Source organism: Macaca fascicularis, chromosome 2 (genome assembly GCF_037993035.2).
Source record: "Macaca fascicularis isolate 582-1 chromosome 2, T2T-MFA8v1.1".
Classification (NCBI taxonomy): Eukaryota; Metazoa; Chordata; class Mammalia; order Primates; family Cercopithecidae; genus Macaca; species Macaca fascicularis.
Window position 1 is genome coordinate 84,087,511 of NC_088376.1, and position 24,846 is coordinate 84,112,356.

Genomic DNA, 24,846 nt, shown 5'->3' on the forward strand with positions numbered 1-24,846 from the left:
TCTTTGTTTTGTATATTTTTTATTTTAATTGTTGTGGACACATAGTAGGTGTACATATTTATGGGGTATGTGGGATGTTTTCATATAGGCATGCAATGCATAATAATCTCATCATGTAAGATGCGGTACCCATCCCCTCAAGCATTTATGGATCTTGAAATTTTTTTGTAAGGTTATCATGATACTCTTTTTTTCTTCTTCAACTTTTATTTTAAGTTCAGGAGTACATGTGCAGGATGTGCAGGTTTGTTACACAGGTAAACATGCGTCATGGTGGTTTGCTGCACAGATCAACCCATCACCTAGTTATTAAGCCCAGCATCCATTAGCTATTCTCCCTGATGCCCTCCCTTCCCCACCCCCTGACAGGCCCCAGTGTGTGTTGTTCCCTGCCATGTGTCCATGTGTTCACATTGTTCAGCACCCACTTATAAGTGAGAACAGGTGGTATTTGGTTTTCTGTTCCTGCATTAGTTTGCTGAGAACAATGGTTTCCAGCTCCGTTCATGTCCCTGCAAAGGACATGATCTCATTCCTTTTCATGGCTGCATAGTATTCCATGATGTATATGCACCATATTTTCTTTATCCAGTCTATCACTGATGGGCATTTGGGTTGATTCTATGTCTTTGCTGTTGTGAATAGTGCTGCAATAAACATACATGTGCATATATCTTTATACTATTAATAGAATTATTTATATTCCTTTGGGTATATACCCAATAATGGGATTGGTATAATGGGTCAAATGGTATTTTTGCCTCTAACTCACCACAGTTTCAAAATTGTTGAACGAATTTACACTCCCATCAACAGTGTAAAAGCATTCCTTTTTCTCTGCAACCTTGCCAAATCTGTTGTTTCTTGACTTTTTAATAATTACCATTCTGACTGGCGTGAGATGGTATTTCATTGTGGTTTTGCTTTGCATTTCTCTAATGAATCCTGAGTTTTTTTTTTTTTTTTTTTTTTTTTGACACGGAGTCTCGCTCTGCCGCCCAGGCTGGAGTGCAGTGGCGCAATCTTGGCTCACTGCAAGTTCCGCCTCCTGGGTTCACGCCATTCTCCTGCCTCAGCCTCCTGAGTAGGTGGGACTACAGGCACCCACCACCACGCCTGGCTAATTTTTTGTATTTTTAGTAGAGACGGGGTTTCACCATGTTAGCCAGGATGGTCTCGATCTCCTGACCTTGTGATTCGCCCACCTCGGTCTGAAGTGGGAGCTGAACAACGTGAACACATGGACACATGGCAGGGAACAACACACACTGGGGCCTCTCAGGGAGTGGGGAAGGGAGAGCATCAGGGAGAATAGCTAATGGATGCTGGGCTTAATACTAGTGATGGGGTTGATCTGTGCAGCAGATCAAAAGTGCTGGGATTACAGGCGTGAGCCACTGAGCCCCGCCTGAATCCTGAGATCTTAATGTTAAATGCTTGGTTCAAGCAATTGAACAGCAAGAGGAACGCTTGTTTGACTGGGTTGATTTTGCTGACTGGTTCTCTGCCCTGCATGTTCCCACCAACACTTGAAGGGTACAAAACAGCAGAGACATTGGTGGGTGCCAGAGAGAAACTACTTGAAAAGGAACCACTTCCACCATTATATCTTGAGCTAACATCTTTGGAGAAGACAGACTAAAGATGGGACCAAGATTTGGGGCCACCAATGGGAACTGAACTCCTAGTTTCAGAGGTAGGGGAAAAGGGTACTACACAAACTTTTATGAGTCTCTTGGACACTGGGGCTTAGGTCACTGTCATTCCCAGTTGTGGGTGAGAATGACAGGTGACCCTGGGAGATTCAGAAATAACACTGTCACAGGGAGTCGCCATGCACTTAATTGTTGATTCCTCTAGCACCTTTACTATGGCCAGAGATTGTAGTTCCCACTGCTAAATGTACAATACTTATATAAAGTTTGGCCTCCTGTACACAAGGCACCCATCGTGATTCTGAAGGTGTGCCCTACCAAATGGTTTCATTTGGATGAGCGTCATGGGATGCATCCTGTTTATATTTTGTTTTCCTGACCTTTTCTACGTCTTCCTCTAGTTCTCTGAGCATCTTTAAGACAGTTGTTTTTATATCTGGTAGATTCCCCAGCCATCAGGTCTTTTCAAGGAAGTTTCTGTTGATTTCTTTTTTTCCTTTGAATGGTCCATGCTTTACTGTTTCTTTGTATACTGATATGGTTTGGCTCTGTGTCTGCACCCAAAGTTCTTCTTGTAGCTCCCATAACTCCCACATGTTGTGAGAGGGACGCGGTGGGAGATGACTGAATCATGGGGGTGGGTCTTTCCTGTGCTGTTCTTGTGCTAGTGAATGGGTCTCACAAGATCTGTTGGTTTTAAAAATGGGAGTTTCCCTGCACAAGTTATTTTTTTGCCTGCTGCCATCCACGTAAGATGTGACTTGCTCCACGTTGCCTTCTGCCATGATTGTGAGGCCTCCCCAGTCATTTGGAACTGTAAGTCCAAGAAACCTCTTTCTTTTGTAAATTGCTCAATCTCAGGTATGTCTTTTTCAACAGCATGAAAATGGACCAATACATATACCTCGTGATTTTTTTTTGTTCAAAACTGAACATTTGGGTCTAGTAATGTGGTAACTTTAAAAATCAGATTCTCTCCCTTCCCAGAGCTTCCTGAGTCTTGTTTTCGGGTTGGTTTTTGGGGCGTGGTTGTAGGCTATCTGTATGCTGAAGATTAGCCTGAGGTGCAAACATAAGGTCTTCTTAAGTGTTTTCTGAGTCTGTACCCCTTTCCCTGGGTTTATGTAGTGACTTAATTTCCATTGTGTATGAGCTTGTTCCATATGTCCTAGTCTTTAATGTTTGGCCCCTCCAAAAAAGGAAAGAGAAAAATGAAAAAAAAAAAAAGGAAAGAAAAAGCACTTGCCTTTTAAATTTCCCAGAAGTCACTAGATGGTGGGGGAAGTAGGGTTAGGTTGCAGGGGGCAACAATAGGAGAACATGCAACAGTGGTTTCATTTTTCTGCACTTCTATGTTTAGAAGCAGCAATTTTGAGCACAGATCTCCAATAATTAGAATACAGCATTCCTTTGTCCACACTGAGCAAAGCTCTGTGTAAGCTACTCCAGGATCATCTGCACAGCTGCCTGCCAAGCAGCTGAGGGATAAGGGATGGCTAGAGCTGACAATGACTGAAAGTAACTGCAATTTACAATGTGATATTGTTTGGCTCTGTGTCCCCAGCCAAACTGCATCCTGAATTATAATCCCTATTTGTGTCGAGGGAGGAAGCTGTAATTCCCATGTGTCAAGGGAGGGAGGTGATTGGATCATGGGAGTGGTTTTCCCCATGCTGTTCTCATGATAGTAAGTGAGTTCTCATAACATCTGTGGCAGTTTTTCCTGTGTGCTCTCTCTCCTGCTGCCTTGTGAAGAAACTCGCTGTTTCCTCACCCGCCATAATTGTAAGTTTCCTGAGGCCTCCCCAGCCATGTAGAACAGTGATTCAATTAAACCCCTTCCCTTTATACATTACCTAGTCTCGGATATTTCTTCATAGCAATGTGAAAACAGACTAATACAGTTAATTGGTACCAAGGTAGTGGGGTACTGCTACAAAAATATGAAAAATGTGGAGGTAACTTTGGAACTGGGTAATGGGCAGAGGTTGGAACAATTTGGAGGGCTCAGAAGAAGACAGGAAGACGTGGGAAAGTTTGGAACTTCCTAGAGACTTGTTGAATGGTTTTGACCAAAATGCTGATAATGATATGGATGGACAATTGTTGCGGAAAGTCAGAGACCCCAAACAGAGGGACTGGCTGGAGCTGTGGCACAGGAACATAAATTGTGAAGATTTCATTTCAATATGGACATTTATCAGTTCCCAAATGATACTTTTATAATTTTTATGCCTGTCTTACTGTAATCTCTTAATCCTGTTATCTTCATAAGCTGAGGATGTATGTCACCTCAGGACCACTGTGATAATTGTGTTAACTGTACAAATTGATTGTAAAACATGTGCATTTGAACAATATGAAATCAGTGCACCTTGAAAAAGAACAGAATAACAGCAATTTTAGGGAACAAGGGAAGACAACCATAAGATCTGACGGCCTGCAGGGTCGGGCCAAAAGAGCCATATTTTAATTCTTGCAGAGAGCCTATAAATGGACATGCAAGTAGGGAAGATATCACTAAATTCTTCTCCTAGCAAGGAATATTAATATTAATACCCTGGGAAAGGAATGCATTCCTGGGGGGAGGTCTATAAATGGTTGCTCTGGGAATGTCTGTCTTATGTGGTTGAGATAAGCATTGAGATACACCTTGGTCTCCTGCAGTACCCTCAGGCTTACTAGGGTGGGAAAAAAACTCCACCCTGGTAAATTTGTGGTCAGACCAGTTCTCTGCTCTTGAACCCTGTTTTCTATTGTTTAAGATGTTTATCTGCTGGGCATGGTGACTCACATCTGTAATCCAAGTACTTTGGGAGGCTGAGGCGGGTGGATCATGAGGTCAAGAGATCGAGACCATCCTAGTCAATGTGGTGAAACCCCATCTCTACTAAAAATACAAAAAAATAGCCAGTTGTGGTGGCGGGTGCCTGTAGTCCCAGCTACTTGGGAGGCTGAGGCAGGAGAATGGCATGAACCTGGAAGGCGGAACTTGCAGTGAGCTGAGATCGCGCCACTGCATTCCAGCCTGGGTGACAGAGTGACACTCTGTCTCAAAAAAAAAAAAAAAAAATGTTTATCAAGACAATATGTGCACTGCTGAACATAGACTCTTGTTAGTAGTTCTGTTTTTGCCCTTTGCCTTGTGATCTTTGTTAGACCCTTATTAGTAGTTCTGCTTTTTGCCCTTTGAAGCATGTGATCTTTGTACCTAATCCCTGTTCATACACCCCCTCCCCTTTTGAAATCCTTAATAAAAACTTGCTGCTTTTGAGGCTCAGGTGGGCATCACAGTCCTACCAATATGTGATGTCACCCCTGGTGGCCCAGCTGTAAAATTCCTCTCTTTGTACTGTCTGTCTTTATTTCTCAGTCAGCCAACATTTAGGGAAAACAGAAAGAACCTATGTTGAAATACTGGGGATAGGTTCCCCCGCCTGACAAGGAAGTCCAGGCAGAGGTGGTCTCAGATGGAGATTAATAACTTACTGAGAAATGGAGAAAAGGCACTCTTGCTATGCTTTAGCAAAGAGACTGGTGGCATTTTGCTCCTGCCCTAGAGTTCTGTGGAATTTGAACTTGAGAGAGATGACCTGAAATTGGTACTATTGTTTAAAAGGGAAGCAGAGCATAAAAGTTTAGAAAAATTACAGCCTGAGCATGCAGTAGAAAAGAAAACCCCATTTTCTGGGGGAGAAATTCAAACTGGCTGCAAAAATTAGCATAAGTAATGAGGAGCCTAATGTTAATCATGAAGACAATGGGGAAAATATCTCCAGAGCATGTCAGAGACCTTGGCAGCAGCTCCTCCAATCACAGGCCTAGTGGCCTAGGAGATTAAAAATGATTTATTGGGCCAGACCCAGGCCCCCACTGCTGTGTGCTGCTTTGGGACTTGGTACCATGCATCCCAGTCACTTTAGCTCCAGCCATAGCTAAAAGAAACCAATGTACAGCTCAGGCTGTGGCTTCAGAGGGTACAAGCCCCAAACCTTGGTGACCTCCCTGTAGTGTTAGGCCTGTGGGTGCACAGAAGTCAAGAATTGGGGTTTGGGAACCTCTGCCTAGATTTCAAAGGAAGTATAGAAATGCCTGGGTGGTCAGGCAGAGGTCTGCTACAGGGGCAGAGCCCTCATAGAAAACCTCTGCTAGGGCAGTGTGGAAGGGAAATGTGGAGTAGGAGCCCCCACACAGAATCTCCACTAGGGCACTGCCTAGGGGAACTTTGAGAAGAGGGCCACTATCCTCCAGACCCAAAAATGGTAGATTCACCTACATCTTGCATCATGCAACTAGAAAAGCCATAGGCACTCAATGCCAACCCATGAAGGAGCCACTCAAGGCCATGGGAGCCCACCCTTTGCATCAGTGTGCCCTGGGTATGAGATATGGAGTCAAAAAAGATCATTTTGGAGCTTCAAGATTTAAGGACTGCCCTGCTGGATTTCAGACTTGCATGGGGCCTGTCACTCCTTCGTTTTAGTCCATTTCTCCCATTTGGAATGGAAGCATTTACCCAAGGCCTGTCCACCCATTGTATTTAGGAAGTAACTAACTTGCTTTCAATTTTACAGCCTCATAGGTGGAAGGAACTTGCCTTGTCTCAGATGAGACTTTGGACTGTGGACTTTTGAGTTAATGCTGAAATGAATTAAGACTTTGAGGGACTGTTGGGAAGGCATGATTGGTTTTGAAATGTGAAAAAACATGAGATTTGAGAGGGGCCAGAGGTGGAATGATACAGTTTGACTGTGTGTCCCCACCAAATCTCATCTCAAACTGTAATCCCCACACCTTGAGGGAAGCACCTGTAATCATCACATGTCAAGGGAGGGAAGTGATTGGATCATGGGGGCAGTTTCTCCCATGCTGTTCTCACGATAGTGAGTTCTCGCAAGATCTGATGGTTTTATAAGTGTTTGGAAGTTCTTCCTTCACTCTTCTCTCTCTTGCTTCCATGTGAAGAAGGTCCTTGCTTCCCCTTCGTCCTCTACCATGATTGTAAGTTTCCTGAGGCCTCCCCACTCATGTGGAATTGTGTGTCAATTAAACCTCTTTCCTTCATAAATCATCCAGTCTCAGATATTTCTTCATAGCAGCATAAGAACGAACTAATACACAACCTAAACCTTCCTCTAGAAATTGCAAGCCTTGGATTACTCCAGAGTTCCAAGACAGTTAAGTCATAGTCTGCCAATGCATTATTTGGGTAGGTCAGGACAGAGATTCCTGATTCTTCTTACTCTATCATGTTCCCAGAATCTTCTTATTGTCTCAGTCTGTTTGGCCTGCTATAACAAAATACTATAAACTGTGTAGCAAACAAATAACAGAAATTCAGAAATTTGTATTATTGCAAGTAAGTGACAATTACCTTACAACCACATACCACATTTATCTGAAGAACTTAAAAACTCTCTCAAGTATAGAAATGCAATACCTTATAACAATCTTCTTCCTCTTTGAGGTATTTCTCATAATGAAACCACAGAAAAACAAAAGTGGCGCCTTAAAAGAAACTATGAAAAGAAACTTAAAGCTTCTGTTTGTTCCTGGAATAGAATTTGAATCAAATCTAGGAAGGAAGCTCTTCCTCTTGAAAATTAACTGCCTGAAAACAAATCAGAAGAAACAAAAGTCAGTTATATAATGTTGGTGGACAAGGAATTTAACCATAGAGAGGACAGTTATGCAGTTCATTTTACTTTATACTAAAATGAGACTTTTTTTTTCCTAAGTAGGGTAAAGATTTTCAAAGTTACATTCAAGGGCTTATACCATTTGTGATATATTGACTTCCTTTCAAAAATTACCTTATGAATTTCCATATGAAATGAATTTTTCCAGAGTCTTTGAGGGCCTTAACCTAAGATTTTCCCCTCAGTATACAACAGTGACTAGATTTTTTCTGCCTGTACAACACTTCAACTATGTGGAACAGGTTAAGTCTTGTTGGATAATTCAGATTAGTAAAGGTACAAAATGATCATGAACATGCCTGATCACCATACCCGAAACTCACCCTAATCCTATAAAATGAATACTACTTTCCTTCCTATTTCAGCCTCATCCCAAGCAAAAGAAAAAAATTTTTGAGGCACTACTTATTTTTTATTATACACAAAAATTTACGCAGAATTATACATGTGACAAATGTAAAATGACATGCATTCACCAATGTAATATCATTCAGAATAATTTCACTTTCCTAAATATCCTCCATGTTCTGCCTATTTATCCCTCCCTCCCCTCTAGCCCCTGGCATGTATTATAATAAATGTGTGCTTACTACCAGATCATCTAAGGCAGCACTAGTGACATGTGAATAAACCTTTGGAAACAATGGACTAAAGTTGTGTTAGCCATGAACAAGCAGCTGTAGTTTATCAATCGAGGTAGGAGCTTGAATTTTTCTGAGAAAGAGGATTATTGTTTCTAAGTATGACTTAAGTGGCAGAATGTGAGTCTAGAGATTCTGATACCCATATGTCACTACATGGAGAGAGGTCTCATGAGAATGAAGTCAACATGGGGGTGGGAGATGGAGTGGAAGACTGAGAGACCGAGAGAGAAAGGAGATTGATTTATGACTGCATCTTTTAAGTATCTGGATTTAATTATGCCTGAATGCAGCCTTATTCTTAGTCCCTAGACTTTTTAGTTACATAAACTGATACATTCTCACATTCAGTTGAGCCAGTTTGAGTTAGGTTTCTGAATGACTCAAGAAGTCTACTGTAGAAATTAGTCTATGGAAATGAAGTTTTACATGGAACAAACCCTAAATTGGATTTGTACAAGACAAGATGTATCACAGTAGGGTGGAAACTTTCCTATCCTGGCTGAGAAGGGAAGATCCTTGATAGGTGATAGCAAAACAGTCAACTAAACTGTCACCTCTTGTTGTTGTTGTTTAGTAGACCTTATTTTTTAGGTTCAGTTTTGGGGTCACAGAAAAATTGAGCAGGAAATAGAGTGCCCATATATTCCCTGCCCCTACAACTGCTTAGCCTCTCCCACTATCAACATGCCACACCAGAGTGGCACATTCTGGGTTATAATGAATAATTATCACCCAAAGTCCATAGTTTACGTTAGGCTTCACTTTTGGTGGTGTTCATCGTATGGATTTTGATAAATGCCTAATGACATGTATCCACCATTGTAGTATCGTACAAAATAGTTTCAATGCACTAAATACCCCCTGTGCTTTGCCTGTTTATCTCTGTCTCCCCACTAACTCCTGGAAACTACTCATCTTTTTACTGTTTCCCTAGTTTTGCCTTTTCCAGAATGGCCTAGAGTTGGAATCATGCAGTATGTAGCATTTTCAGATTGGCTTCTTTCACTTGGTAATATGCATTTAAATTTCCTCCATGTCTTTACATGGCTTGATAACTCATTTGAGTTTAGTGATGGATAATATTCAATTGTCTGGATGTACCACACTTTTCTTATCCTCTTGTCTACTGAAGAAAATCTTGGTTGCTTCCAAGTTTTCACAGTTACGAATAAGGCTGCTGTAAACATCCATATGCAGCTTTTTGTGTGGACGTGAGTTTTCAAGTCCTTTGGGCAAATTCCAAGGATATGATTGCTGACTCACATAGTAAGAGCATGTTTAGACTTATAAGAAACTGCCAAATTGTCTCTCTTAGTCTATTTGAGCTGCTATAACAAAATACTATAAACTGGGTAGCTAACAAGTAACAGAAATTTATTTCTCACAGTTCTGGAGGCTGAGAAGTCTAAGATCAAAGCAGTGGCAGATTTGGTATTGGGTGAGAACCTGCTTTCTGGTTCATAGATGGTGTCTTCTAGCTGTGTCCTAATATGGCAGAAAGAACTTGCCAGCTCTTGGGTCCTTTTTTTTTTTTTTTTTTTTTTTTTTAACAAGGCTGCTAATTTCATTCATGAGGGCCCTGCTCTCATGATCTATTCACTCCCAAAGATCCCACTCCTTACCATCATCATGGGGGTTAGGATTTCAACATATGAATTTTAGGGAGACGTGAGTATTCACTCTATTGTACTGTCTTTCAAAATGTCTGTATGATTTTGACTTCCCACCAACATTGCTCCACAATCTTGCCAGCATTTCGTGTCATTAGTGTTTTGGATTTGGGCCATTCTAATAGGCATGCAGTAGCATCTCATTGCTGTTTTAGGTTGCAATTCCTTAATGACATACAGTGTTTAATATCTTTTCATATGTGTATTTGATATGTGCATATCTTATTTGATGAGGTATCTGTTGAGGTCTTTTGCCTATTTTATTTAGTTATTTGTTTCCTTATTTTTGAGTTTTAAGAGTTCTTTGTAAATTTTAGATAACAGCTCTTTATCAAATATATCTTTTGCAGGTATTTTTCCCAGCTTGTTTTTAAATAAAATCAGACCATATCCTTATGCAAAGGCCTGATTTGGGGGTATTTAGTGGGGAAATATCAGGATATTATGTGTTGACCACTTTCTGCAAACATTGGTAAAGTCTTATCAATGACAAACATCTCTCCAGTGTGGCCTACCTGAAAGGCTAGTGGTAAGGGAAAAAAATTAAAGCTTTTGTAAGAAAGATACATCTTGCCTGTGTCCAGAAATCCAATGTGGTTGAAACCTGTATTCTTCGCACCAAGCTAAAGTAAGAGGAATCAAATCGGTAAAAACGTGGTTAGATACAAGATTGAGATCTGGGGATGTTTGATTCTTCAGTCTCTCGGTCTCCAACATATCCTTTGGGACTCTATTTATTGACAAAGTTGACAACTACCACCATTGTTAAAATCATTCCATGAAGTATAATGTGGGGTAGGGGAAAGGAGAACTGTTCTCCAATCCAGACTACAGGTTTGCACTGCCAAGATGCCCTCTCCAGGTTGAATGCTGAAAACTTACAGAATAGACAAAGCACTGAAACTTGTTGGCACATGACAATCCCTCAAATTAAGCTCTTAATGCAAGAGTCATAACTAATCAGACCTGTGGAACTGAACAAACATAAATCAACAGAGGCTAATAAACTTTAAAAGAGATGTATTCCTGGATAAATTCCAAGCCTATTACTTAAGAAAGCAAGAACCAGAATGATGTGAACCTGAGAGGCGGAGCTTGCAGTGAGCCAAGATCTCGCCTCTGCACTCCAGCCTGGGCGACAGAGCAAGACTCTGTCTCAAAAAAAAAAAAAAAGAAAGAAAAGAAAAGAAAAACAGAAAAAAAAAAATCTGCAAAAATACAGCCCCTGTTGCAAATCCCAACCCTTAGAGTTTACACCAACAGGAAACAGACTAATATATGCATCCCTCAGAAAATGAGTTCTCACTGGTGCCCATATTAGCTAAGATCAATAGTTAGCTTGCAGGACTAGGGAAAGCCAAGTTGGTTGATTTAGAAACTTGCTCTACTGTCTTGGCAGGATATAATTGCTATCCTCGTTTAGCAGCCACTATCGATGCAGCAAAGCAGTGTCCTTTGTATTTTGTTTCCCCATTTTCCTATTTGCAAAAGGAATTTTTATTGTAGTTATGACGTTTCCCCTCCATTATTTTAGACTGGGAGTACAGAGGATGAATAAATATGTCATTTAGTCCAGATGCCATTAACATAAAGTCTAGAGAGAAATGTGCATCTCCCAGAGATCCTGGAACTTGTATGCAAGAACTGGTGCAACTTGAGGCTATCTCCCTTCCTAGAAGAGAAACTCTGTGTATTTTTGGTTGTATGCTGATGCGTGAATTGTGTTAGTGGGGAGAATTCTGATGATTGTTTATATGAGGAAAAAGAAGAATGTGAAAGTTGGGCTGCTGAGAGACGCACTTAGTAGATATCTATAGTTTAGGTCTATCCAGTATCCATTCTCCTTTTTGGTATTCACACTTAGATTTATCTTTGAGGGAACCACCTTTCCCCTATTTCATTCATGAAATTTCAGTGAAACTGATTCTATCCCCAGGTCCAGGCAGAAGCATTATTGGCTTAGGAATGGCAGGTAACCCAAATTAATCCAGTGAGAAAGAGTCAGCTCTGGAAGATTTGTTAGAGTCAGAAAAGATCACTTCCTTTCTCCTTCTCTGCTAACATGGTAGACTATAATCCTGGACTATAATGGCAATCTTACTCCTATTTAGGAAAAATCTGCTGAGAATGAAGCCAACACCGAGATATTCCTGATTTTATCTTTTTTTTTTTTTTTTTTTTGAGACAGAATGTTGCTCTATTGCACAGGCTGGAAGGAATGCAGTGGTGCAATCTTGGCTCACTGCAACCTCCTCCTTCTGGGGGTTCAAGCGATTCTCCTGCCTCAGCCTCCTGAGCAGGCGCACAACACCACACCCAGCTAATTTTTGTATTTTCACTAGAGACGGAGTTCTGCCATGATGGCCAGGCTGGTCTGACACTCCTGGCCTCGAGTGACCTGCCTGTCCTGGCCTCTCAAATTACTAGGATTACAGGCATGAGCCACCGCACCCAGTCCTGATTTTATCTCTTGATCATCTGGATTACACTCTACCAGAAGGCACTCCTGGGACTTTTGGATTGCACAAATCAATAAATTTTTTCTTTTGCCTGAGTAATTTTGTGCTGGGTATCTGCTCTGGCTGATATAGTTATGTTAGACTGACTCTGTATTTAAGTGCTGGTAGTTATTTCCTAGTTAATAGACTATTAGATAACTTACTTTCAAGTATATATCCTTTTTCCTTTGTAATTTTGTCAAATCCTTTAAGTATTCATTCTGATTCATTTCACCGAACTCTGAATCTTCTGGGAGGGGCTGGAAAAAGGGTTGTTATTTCCCCAGTTTGCATGCTTCAATAGACCAGGTGTTGACAGCTGCTGTCTGAGTCAATGCGTCTGTGACTATGCCCCGCCAGTTACGAAATATTTTGAATATCATATCTAATTGGTAGGGGGACACTGGTCTAAGTTGTTCTTTGAATATATTTTTTGTTTGTGGACAATAATCTTAATATAACTGACTCCCAGATGGCTTCAAGTGTAGTTATAACTTTAATCAAATAATAGAAGAGTATGGAATTTTACCTAACATTTAAATCCAGAATAAAGTTTTGCAAAAAGAGCTCTGTGTGGAACTCAGGAGGGCTCGAGCAAGCCACTAGTCCTAATTTTCTGGATCTGTAAAATAAGAAGTTACTATCCTTCAGACTAAATTTTTATGATTCCATTTGGATAAGGAGAAACAAAAGTGAAAGCACTACGTTTAAAAAAAAAAACTTAAGGTCACTTTAGAACATAGCTACTTCTGGGAAATCAGGCACATCTCAAATTTGATAAGAAAGTCAAGCACATAAGCATGCAAACACTCATAGGAACACATAAATAAATACACATACAATGGAAAAAAAGCATTGCAGCATTGCAGGCTGTTCTCTAACTCCTGAACTTGTTTTATTTAAACATGAGGAAGGTATGATGGAACCCAGCATTAAACAGTGTTACTGGCATTTTTTTTTTTCTTTCTGAGATTTGGACCTTAAGTACATCACTCCTTTTCAGACTATGCCAGGAATATTTAAAGCAGATTTTACCAGTTAATCTAGGCACACCCAGGTTTAAGTCTCTCTCTATTTGCTTACTCCAGTATAAATACATTCTAGAAGTTATTTTTTGTTGTTCTTTTTTGCTAGTTTGCTTGTTTTTCTCTGTTAAGAATTTTATTGATGATAACTTTTAGTAACTTGAGGAAATTTTTGAGTATTCACCTTTACTGTGGAGTTTTTCATGAACATAGGAATCTGGTGATATCAATTTAATCAAAATTTAAAACTCAGAGTACATATTACATCCCTCTTGACTTATTCCCCATCATTCTAAAAATCAGAGATCAGCCACTATGCAGTGGTGTCCTTTAACTTTTCAGTAATATAGATTTAAAACAATAAGGAAAATTCTCATATGAATTTGTGTTTATTGATGTTAACAGATGCACTTGGAGATTGGGTGGGAACTTTTCTAGCTCTGCCTTCTCTGTGTTTCATCCATTGTCATCACTTGGGGTTATTGAAGGACTTCCCTTCACGTCCTTTTATATTCTGATTCCTTATAAAACCTGAAGGTAATTTAAAAAATTTTTTTTGTTTTCTTCTGGTTTTTTTGAGATGGAGTCTCGCTCTGTTGCCCAGGCTGTAGTGGCAATATCTTGGCTCACTGCAACCTCTGCCTCCTGGGTTCAATTGATTCTCATGTCTCAGCCTCCCGGGTAGCTGGGACTACAGGCACGAGACACCATGCCCAGTTAATTTTTTGTATTTTTAGTAGAGATGGGGTTTCGCCATTTTGACGAGGCTGGTCTTGAACTTCTGACCTCAGGAGATCTGCCTGCCTCGGCCTCCCAAAGTCCTGGGATTACAGGTGTGAGCCACCGTTCCTGGCCTGGAGATAATTTTTAAAAGTCATTGGCTCCACTCACGAGATTTCTCTTTGGTTCCAAGATTATGTAGCCACTTTGCCCATAAACCTAAACCTACCACTGCCATCTATTCATGTCATTTCTTCATCTTTAAGGGTATTTGCTCACAATTCTCTGTATAAAACAGAGCAGAGAAATAATGGAAAATAATATTCTACTTCTAATGCTATTGCCTGCTTAGATTTATTTCATTTCTTCTAGAACCCCTTCACATAGGCCAGTAGTTATTTCTTGCCTCTTATTTTTTCTTTCTTTTCTTTTTTGTTTTTTCTTTTCTTTTCTTTTCTTTTTTTTTTTTTTTTTTTTTTTTTTTTTTTTTTGTTGTTGTTTTAGAAGGAGTCTTGCTCTGTCACCTGAGCTAAAGTGCAGTGGCCCGATCTCGGCTCACTGCAACCTCCCCTCCTGGGTTCAAGCGATTCTTCTGCCTCAGCCTCCTGAGTCTCCTGAGTAGCTGGGATTACAGGCGCCAGCCACCACACCCGTCTAATTTTTGTATTTTTAGTAGAGACGGGGTTTCACCATCTTGGCCAGGTTGGTCTCGAACTCCTGACCTTGTGATCCACCTGCCTTGGCCTCTCAAAGTGCTGGGATTACAGGTGTGAGCCATGGCACCCAGCCTCTCTTTTTTTTTATAATAACCTTAGGTTGATGGGTATGTGTGCAGGTTTGGTATATAAGTAAACTCTTGTCATGGGGTTCTGTTGGATGGATTGCTTCATCATCTAGGTACTAAGCATAGTACCCAATAGTTATTTTTTTGGATCCTCTTCCTCCTCTCACCCTCCACCCTCAAGTAGTCTCCAGTGTCTGTTGTTCCCTTCTTTGTGTCCATCTGTTCTCATTATTTAGCTCCCACTTATAAGTGAGAACATGTGGTACTTGGTTTTCTGTTCCTGCATTAGTTTGCTAAGGATATGGGCTCTAGCATCATCCATGTTCCTGCAAAGGACATGATCTCATTCTTTTTTATGGTTGCATAGTGTTCCAAGTGTATATGTACCACCTTTTCTTTATTCAATCTACCATTGATAGGCATTTAGGTTGATTCCATGTCTTTGCTACTGTGAATAATGCTACAATTAACATGTGCATGCATGTGTCTTTGTGATAGAACAATTTACATTCCTTTGGGTATATATCCAATAATGGAATTGCTGGGTCAAATGGCAGTTCTGTTTTTAGCTCTTCGAGGAATCACCACACTGCTTTCCACAATGGTTGCTCTAATTTACACTCCCACCAACAGTGTATTGGCATTCCCTTTTCTCACAACCTTGCCAGCATCTGTTATTTTTTCACATTTTAGTAATAGCCATTCTGACTGGTGTGAGATGGTGTCTCATTGTGGTTCTGATTTGCATTTCTTTAATGATCAGTGATATTGAGCTTTTTTTTCATATGCTTGTTGGTTGCACGTATATATTCTTTGAGACGTGTCTGTTCATGTTTTGCCCACTTTTTAATGAGGTAGTTTTTTCTTATAAATTGGTTAAGTTCCTTATAAATGCTGGATATTAGACCTTTGATAGATGCATAGTTGGCAAAAATTTTCTCCCGTTCTGTATGTTGTCTGTTTACTCTGTTGATAGTTTATTTTGCTGTGCAGAAGTCCTTAAGTTTAATTAGAACATATTTGTCCATTTTTGCTTTTGTTGCAATTGCTTTTGCTGTCTTTGTCATGAAATTTTTGCCCATTCCTGCATCCAGGATGGCATTTCCTAGGTTGTCTTCCAGGATTTTTATACTTTTGAGTTTTACATTTAAACCTTTAATCCATCTTGAGTTGATTTTGTATATAGTTTAAGGAAGGGGTCCAGTTTTAATCCTCTGCATATGGCTAGCCAGTTATCCCAGAACCATTTATTGAATAGTTTATCCCCATTGCTTGTTTTGTCAGCTTTATTGAAGATGGTTGTAGATATTAGCCTCATTTCTGGGCTCTATTCTTTTCCAATAGTCTATGAGTCTCTGTTTGCACCAGTACCATGCTGTTTTGGTTGCTGTAGCCCTGTAGTGTCTAGTTTGAAATCAGGTAATGTGATGTCACCAGCTTTGTTCTTTTTGCTTAGGATTGCCTTGGCTATTCAGGCTCATTTTCGGTTCCATATAAATTTAAAAATAGTTTTGTTTTTTTTTTTTTTTTAGTTTTGTGAAGAATATCATTGGTAGATTGATAGGAATAGTATTGAATCCATAAATTGCTTTGGGCAGTATGACCATTTTAATGATACTGATTCTTCCTGTCCATGAGCATGGAATGTTTTTCCATTTGTCAGTGTCATCTCTGATATCCTTGAGCAGTGTTTTGTAATTATCATCATAGAGATCTCTCACCTTCCTGCTTAGCTGTATTCCTAGGTATTTTATTATTTTTGTGTCAGTTGTGAACGGGATTGCATTCCTGATTTGACTCTCCAGTTGCCTGTTGTTGGTGTATAGGAATGCTAGTGATTCTAGTGATTTTTGTATGTTGATTTTATATCCTGAGATTTTGCTAAAGTTGTTTGTCAGCTCACGGAGCTTTTGGGTTGAGATGTTGGAGTTTTCTATATAGAATCATGTCATCTGCAAACAAGAATAGTTTGACTTCCTCTCTTCCTATTTGGATGCCCTTTATTGCTTTCCCTTGTCTGACTTCTCTGGCCAGGCCTTCCAATACTATATGTGGTTGATTTTAGAGTATGTGCCCTGTGGTGATGAGAAGATGGATATTCTGTTGTTTGGGGGTGGAAAGTTCTGTAGAGATCTACAAAATTCATTTGGCCCAATGTTGAGTTCGGGTCCTGAATATCTTTGTTAATTTTCTGCCTCAGTGTCTGTCTCATACTGTCAGTAGAGTGCTAAACTCTCCCACTATTCTTGTCTGGGAGTCTAAGTTTCTTTGAAGGTCTCTAAGAACTTGCTTTATAAATTTGGGTGCTCCTGCATTGGGTGTGTGTATATTTAGGAAAGTTAGGTCTTCCTGTTGAAATAAAACCTTAATCACTATGTAACATCATTCTTTGCCTTTTTTTTTTTTTTTAATCTTTGTTGGTTTAAAGTCTGTTTTGTCTGGAACTATGATTGCAACCACTGCTTTTTCCTGATTTCCATTTGCTTGGTAGATTTTCCTCCATCTCTTTGTTTCGAGCCTATTTGTGTCACTACATGTGAGATGAGTCTCTTGAAGACAACATACCACTGAGTATTGCTTTTTTATCCAGTTTGCCACTCTGTGCCTTTCATTTTTTATTTTTACTTATTTATTTATTTTTGAGATAGAGTTTCATTCTTGTTGCCCAGGCTGGAGTGCAATAGTGCGATCTCAGCACACTGCAACCTCTGCCTCCCAGGTTCAAGCAATTCTCCCGCCTCAGCCTCCCAAGTAGCTGGGATTACAGGCACCTGCCACCATGCCTGGCTAATTTTTTGTATTTTTAGTAGAGGCAGGGTTTCCTCATGTTGGCCAGGCTGGTCTCAAACTCCTGACCTCAGGTGATCCACCTGCCTTGGCCTTCCAAAGTGCTGAGATTACAGGCATAAGCCACCATGCCCATCCTTTGTGCCTTTTAAGTGGGGTATTTATCCCATTAATATTCAAGGTTAGTATTGATACATTGGATTTAATCCTATCATTGTGTTGTTAGCTGGTTATTATGCTGACTTGCTTGTGTGGTTGATTTATAGTGTCACTGGTCTGTGTACCTAAACGTGTTTTTGTATTGACTGGTAATAGTCTTTCCTTTCCATATTTAATGTCCCTTTCAGGATCTGTTGTAAGGCGGGTCTGAACTCCCTAGGCATTTGCTTATTTGGCTATTTCTCCTTTGCTTATTAATGTAGTTTGATTCTGTGTCCCTACCCAAATCTTATCTCGAATTGTAATCTCCACATATCAAGGGAGGGACCTGGTGGGAGGTGATTGGATCATGGGGGCAGTTACCCTCCCACCAATGCTGTTCTCATAATAGTGAGGGAGTTCTCATGAGATCTGATGTTTTAAAAGTGGCAGTTTCCCCTGCACACACTCTCTCTCTCTCCTGCTGCCATGTAAGATGTGCCTTGCTTCCCCTTCACCCTCTGCCATGATTTTAAGTTTCTTGAGGCCTCTTAGCCATGCATAAGTATGAGCCAATTAAACTGCTTTCTTTATAAATTACCCAGTCTCAGGTAGTATCCTAGCAGTATGAGAATGAACTAATACACTTAAGAAGCTTAGTTTGGCTGGATATGAAATCCTTGGTTAAATATGTTTTTCTTTAAGAATGTTGACTATCAGCCCCCAATCTCTTCTGGCTTGTAGAGTTTCTGCTGAGAAGTCTACTGTTAGCCTGATGGGGTTCCCTTTTAGATGACCTGCCCATTCTCTCTAGCTGCCTTTAACATTCTTTCATTTCAAATTTGAAAAATCTAACAATTATATGACCTGAGGATGATCTTCTTGAGTAGGATATTGTACAGGTTCTCTGTATTTCCTGAATTTGACTGTTGGCCTCTCTGGCAAGGTGAGGGGAGTTTTCAGGAGTGATATGCTAAAATGTGTTTTCCAAGTGGTTTTCTTTCTCCCCATCTCTTTCAGTGATGCCAGTGATTTATAGATTTGGCCTCCTTACATAATCCCATATTTCCTGGAGGTTCTGTTCACTCATTTTCATTCTTTTTTAAAAATTTTTGTCTGGCTGTCTTGTTTCAGAGAGCCAGTCTTCAAGTTCTGAGATTCTTTCCCCAGTTTGGTCTATTCCACTGTTAATACTTGCAATTGCATTGTGAAATTCTTGCAGTGTGCTATACAGCTCTATACAATCTGTTAGGTTTCTTTTTAATACTGGCAATTTTGCCTGTCAGCTCCTTTATCATGATTCTTAGTTTCCTTGGATTGTGTTTTGCTGTTGTCCTAAATCTCAATGATCTTCATTCCTATCTATACTCTGAATTCTATTTGTCATTTCAGCCAACTCAGCCTGTTTAAGAACCCTCATTGGAGAACTGGTGCTGTTGTTTGGAGGACATAAGACACTGGCCATTTGAGTTGCCAGAGTTCTTACATTGGTTATTTCTCATCTTTGTGTATGGGTGTTCCTTTAACTGCAGTGTAGATTGACTACAGTCAGAAGACTTTTTTCCTGAATATTTTCATAGGGCTGAGGCTTTGTGCAGGGTCTTTATTTGTGGCTGACTTCTTATGTTTGGTTTTACAGGGTAGGTATGTTAGTGAGATATTTTTGGTATTGAAGCTGTGGGGTGTGACCCAGTAGGTGGTGCTTAGGTGCTTCATGAAGGTCAGTGGGTGATACAATTTGATGACATAAGATTCAAAACTGAGAGGCTTTAAGGAGGAGAGAAGGAGATGAGGGGTTTTGTGTAGTGGTCAGTAGGTAGGCTCTTTTCCAGTCATGTGACTCCCCTGTATTTCCTCATGGTTGCAGCTTGGCTCTCTCTCAATGCTCTGAAAGTGTGGACTCCTCTCCCACTTGAGTGCTGGCTATAGATTGCAGCTTGGCACTCCTAGGCTGCCCACCACAGCTCTGGGGAGATCTCAGGGTTTATGTTTCCTCCCCAGCTTGCAGGCAGCAAAGGGAAGGACCTTAGCAGTGGTTGTGACTGAGGGTCTTTTACTTGTCTCCTGGGGACTCCACCCCACAGAGATGCAGGTCAGCAATTGCTGAGTGTGATCGACCCAAGATGGGGGAACTGTGCTGTGGGTCCAAACTGGGGGTTCCCTGCCTGGTGACAAGCAGCAGGGGTGGGCGGGACCCGTGGGAGATGGACTGGTCTCTTCTCCTTGGGTTAACTGCAGTGCATTGGGGGTGTGGATGATGCACTTAGGGTCTTTGCTGTTTAATTAGTCTAAAGGTAGTAGGGGTAGTACCACTACAGAGGCAGTGGCAGAGAGGCTTTTGGTTGCCTCTGGGGGCTCCAACCCCAAGAAATGCAGAGTCACTGCTTTGGGAATGTTCAACCAGTGAGGTGGGTGGCTGCATTGCTGGTGTGAGTTGGAGCCTCCACTTGTTGGGGAGCAGGGGTTCAAGGGCTCACTGAGAGGAGACACTGGTCTCCTCTCCATGTGGTCACTGTGGTGTGCTATAAGCTTAGGTATAACCCTCGGGCCCTTTGTTTCTTCCCCAGACTGAGGGGAGCAGGGTTAGAACTGCTGCTGTGGCAGTGGCAGAGGGACCATCATATGCCTCTGAGAGCTTTTCCCCTCAGGACACTACCTGTGGGTATGCTCAGCTGTGGGTGGGGTGACTGTTCCGTGGTCACGAACCAGAGGCCCTACCTGGTAAGGAGTAGGGGGTGGGGGTTCCCAGGAAAGAGAAACTGAACTCCTTTCTGTATGGTGGCTGTGGTGTGCTAAAGGTGCCAGTGTAGTGACTAGGACCTTTGTTCCTGCCCCAGCCTGAGGGCTGTTAGGGCAGTAGCACTGCAACTGCAGTGGGAGGGTTTGTGGGTTCACTCTGGGATTTCCTCTTCGAAGAAATGCGGGGGTGCCTCTGATTGAAGTGGTCAGGCGGAAACAGGGTGGTTGTGCTGGAGTGCCCGGTTGGGCAACCCTACCCAGTGAGAAGTGAGGACTGGGACTTGTGTGGGGAACAGTCTGGCCACTTTTCTAAGGTGGGTGCTCTGTGCCGGCTGTCCAGACCAGCCCCTGGTACTCAGGGAGGACTTTTCAGAACCTGGAGATAGTAAGGGCGAGGGCTGCAAGACAGCAAAGATCAGAACACCCACCCTCTCATCCTCCCACCCCCACACACACTGGGAGTGCTGTCCCAGAGAGTTGTTGAGCTGCTACTGGCTCAATATCCCTGGCAGGGGGTGGGTGGAGACCCAGGACAGGAGGACTCACCCAGTGAGGAGAAGCAGGTTTGGAGACTTGTGTAAAAAAGCAGTCTGGCCACTTTTCCATAGGGCAGATGTGTTGTGCTGGGGGTCCACTCCAGTCACTGACTGGTCACCTTGCACTCTCTAAAGCCTGAAAGCAACAAGGGCTGAAGCTGTGAAACAGTGAAGATGGCCGCCTACCCCTTCCTCTGAAAGCTCCCTCTCAGGGATGTGTAACGCTGCTACCAGTAGCTGGCTGGAGTTCTAAGCCAATGGGTCTTAGTCTGGCTTCTGAAGTGCTATGGAGGTGTGGCCTGCAGGTCTTCGCTGCTCAGCTCCTTGGATTCAGCCCTTTTCATAGGAGTATGTATGGGGGTCTAACCTCCCACTTTTCTGGAGTAGCAGTTACTTGTGCCAGGAAGCCAGGATGCCAGGATATCTAAGGCTCCCGGGGCTCCGTGTGCACCTGAGCTAAGACTCCCCATAGCTCTGTGTGTGAGACTGAAGGCCCTAGTGGAGGGGGTTCATGAGGGGATCTCCTGCCCCAAGAGTAGCAACGATCCCTGGGAGAAGCATTGGTCCACAGTTGCTCATTCACTCACTGCTTCCCTGGATGGGGAGGCTCCCCTGGCTCCATGTTGCTCCTGGGTGGGCGGCTGTCCTGCCTTGCTTTTCTCCCTTCTCCATGGGTCAAGTTGTTTTCTTGATGAATTCCAATGCGTGTATCTGAATGTTTCGGTTGAAAGTGCAGTATGTACTTGCCCCATCTATTCTCTCTGTGAGAGTAGTACACACTGCTGCTTCTAGTTGAGCGTAAGAAAAATAAATACCCCTTTAATGTGTTTGCTAGAAGATAGAAAACACTGCAAAGAACAGAGTAGAATTCATATTCTTAAAAACAAATATGAAAACTTATTCTACTTTCCTTCTTTACAAATGAAAATAAGCATATTTATTGTCCTCAATGCACTTTTTCCTTTGAAATTATGATTCCTCAGAAATACCTTTGGGGTTAAGAATATCAGCTGTCACACAGAGCTAAATCCTTTTAATTGTGAATTTTTCCCCACAAAGCTGAATGAACTACATCTTGACAGGGCAGGCAAAGCATTAAAGTGAAATATTTTTTCCCTCATTTTCTTTTTGTTTTTCTTTCTTTTTTATTTTGAGATGGAGTTTCACTCTTGTTGCCCAGAGTGCAATGGCATGATCTCAGCTCACTGCAACCTCCACCTCCCGGGTTCAAGTGATTCTCCTGCCTCAGCCTCCAGAGTAGCTGGGATTACAGGCACATGCCACTATGCCTGGCTAATTTTTTTATTTTTAGCAGAGATGGAATTTCACTACATTGGCCAAGCCGGTCTCGAACTCCTGACATCAGGTGGTCTATCTGCCTCAGCCTCCCAAAGTGATGGGATTACAGGTGTGAGCCACTGCGCCCAGCCCCCACTTTCTGAGGTGAGATAAAGGAAGAGTTAATCATTCATACTCCTTTTCTTGGGTTCAGCTGCTACTGTTACCTCTGATGGAGGACCAGGGATTTCTGGGACTTGAACTCTTATTATAGAAGGTCAGATTAGCCTTATGCTGAACAGCAGCAGCTACCTGGGCCTTTCCCCCCTGAATAAAAGTTCTGAAGATCTAAAATGAAAATATGAAAGGAAAGAAATTATCAAGTTCTGTCTACTCAATATCTCAGTGGATTTCCTTAAACACTAGAGCCTCAACTGGCAGATTTGTCTTAAGGCCTTTGTTTGGAGTGTTTTCCTACAAGTCTCAATGTCTAACAAAGGCAGGCGTTCCCGGTCAAGCTCTGCCAAATTCACCATGTGACCTAGGACCTGAAGTGAACTTTCGTTTCTCCTATTCTCTCTCTTTCCGACCTTCCCTCCCTCCCGAGGCAATGCAGACAGGAACTCAATACATTTTGAGTTCTCCATAGGAAAAGAATTATTATTATTAAAACAATAAGCTATCAAGATAAATGCCAATATATAATGCATATATATTCATCTATACATCAATATATACTAGCTTTCATATCTGTATTCTCTTTTTTCTTTCTCATCCAGAACTCAAGAAGACATGTCTGTATCCCTTTTTTTTTTGAGACAAAGTTTCACTCTTGTTGCCCAGGCTGGAGCTCAATGGCATGATCTTGGCTCACTGCAACCTCCACCTCCCGAGTTCAAGCAATTCTGCTGCCTCAGCCTCCTGAGTAGCTGGGATTACAGGCACCTGCCACCATGTCTGGCTAATTTTTGTGTATTTAGTAGAGATGGGGTTTCACCATGTTGACCAGGCTGGTCTTGAACTTCTGACCTCAGGTGATCCACCTGCCTCGGCCTCCCAAAGAGCTGGGATTACAGGCGTGAGCCACCGCACCCCGCCCAACATGTCTGTATTCTTAAGGCTGTGGAAGTGTCTTTACTATTTTGTTCTCTTAGGTGAGAATCCGGTCCTCACCCTACACTTTATTCCTCAGGTGAAGAGACTGTGTGTGTGTGTGTCCATTCAGGGAAGCATGAGGGCATTTGAATTCAGCTGAGCAGATTTAGTCATCTAGGAGCTGCTCCGTTAAGTGTTTAACACAATAGTTAACAAAACAAAACTAGCAGGAAATTAATCTGGAATTTCCCAGTAACTACATGTTTTAGATAAGTTTTTGAATTGAGTCCAAGATGATGTGATAGTGCATGTTCATAATTAACTAAGAAACTGGGAAAAGCTTTCTTAATCTAAAAACAAAGCCAAAAATCTTTCCATGCAAGGAAAGAAAATCTTAATTGATTAACTCATTAATAGAGCAGGGAAAAGAAAACAAAAGCAAAAGTGAAAAAACTAACTTGAGATCTGGCTGAACTCATAATGTGTATTTGTTTTATTTCCAGTTGCTGCTTACCCTCATTAGCTTTGCAAGACCGAAGGATTTTGTGCTTTCTCTTGCCTGGCAATTGTTCAGTCCAAAATTTAGCCATGTTATTTTTGTGTTATTATCAGGAGCAAGAGGACATGTGTATTGGTGACAGAAGAGGGGTGAGAGGGCAGGGATGAGATGAATCTGATTAACTTCAGGGCTTATTAGAATAAATCTTGTAGGCTTGAAGAATCTAGAGAATCTTGTAGGCTTGAAGAATCTTGTAGGCTTGGAGAATCTAGAGAATCTTGTAGGCTTGAAGAATCTTGTAGGCTTGAAGAATCTTGTAAGCTTGGAGAATCTAGAGTTCTCTGAGAAATGGTAAACAGACTTTATAAATCCTGGCTATGTTGCTGCTATAATCTTCCCCTGACATAATCCCAAGAAATAGAAACAAATAGAAATAGAAATCTAATAGAAATAGAACTATTTCCCAAGAAATAGAAAGTAAAACTGACAAAGCCAATGGAAAGAAATCAGTTTGGAAGCTGTTAATTTTCACGGGATCTGTGTTCAGTAACTGCCCTCTATCGGCTCCCTGAATAGCACACTATATAGGACGGAGAATCTGAAAGGCCTTTTTGCTGGTTTTCTTACGAACAGAGAGTTCATAAGCCAGGACCTTCTTCAGCCTCCAAGGTAAAGAAATTTGTGATCTCCAAGCTCCCTCTTGTATGTATTGTGAACGCCACTGTCAGAAGAGAAACACCAAAGCTACTCACCTGGAAATGTTGCAGTATGAAGACCAGGTATTTGATCGAGACTTTATTTAAATGTTAACTCTGTTAATGAATTTCTTTGCTAACTTCCCCTGCTTTATTTTCATGCCAAAAAACAGAGAGGTGCAGAGAACAGAACTCTGCACCACAGTCTAAAAGTGTTAGTTTCAGGCACAACACTGCTGTTTTTGAGCTGTGGGTCCTCAGACAAGCTATTTTAGCTTTCCGAGCCTCAGATTCCCACTTGCCTGCTTCTTCACCACTTCCTGGGGGGATAAGAGAAGACCAAATGATATGTTTGTGAAGGTGCTTTGCCACTGGTGTGTACCC

The 24,846-nt window shown here is 41.5% G+C and overlaps 2 long non-coding RNA genes across 2 annotated transcripts in view; one reads left to right on the forward strand and one right to left on the reverse strand.

Moving 5' to 3' along the window:
* LOC123571859 (uncharacterized) overlaps nt 1-23,634 on the reverse strand; it is a 37,576-nt gene extending 13,942 nt beyond the window's left edge. Inside the window, exons 1-2 of the long non-coding RNA XR_006696150.2 lie at nt 23,347-23,634; nt 22,401-22,521 (exon numbers count right to left, since the gene is read on the reverse strand). This is a non-coding gene — a long non-coding RNA (uncharacterized lncRNA). The remainder of the gene's footprint in view (nt 1-22,400; nt 22,522-23,346) is intronic.
* LOC135969669 (uncharacterized) overlaps nt 3,366-24,846 on the forward strand; it is a 38,438-nt gene continuing 16,957 nt past the window's right edge. Inside the window, exons 1-2 of the long non-coding RNA XR_010585028.2 lie at nt 3,366-3,440; nt 24,401-24,546. This is a non-coding gene — a long non-coding RNA (uncharacterized lncRNA). The remainder of the gene's footprint in view (nt 3,441-24,400; nt 24,547-24,846) is intronic.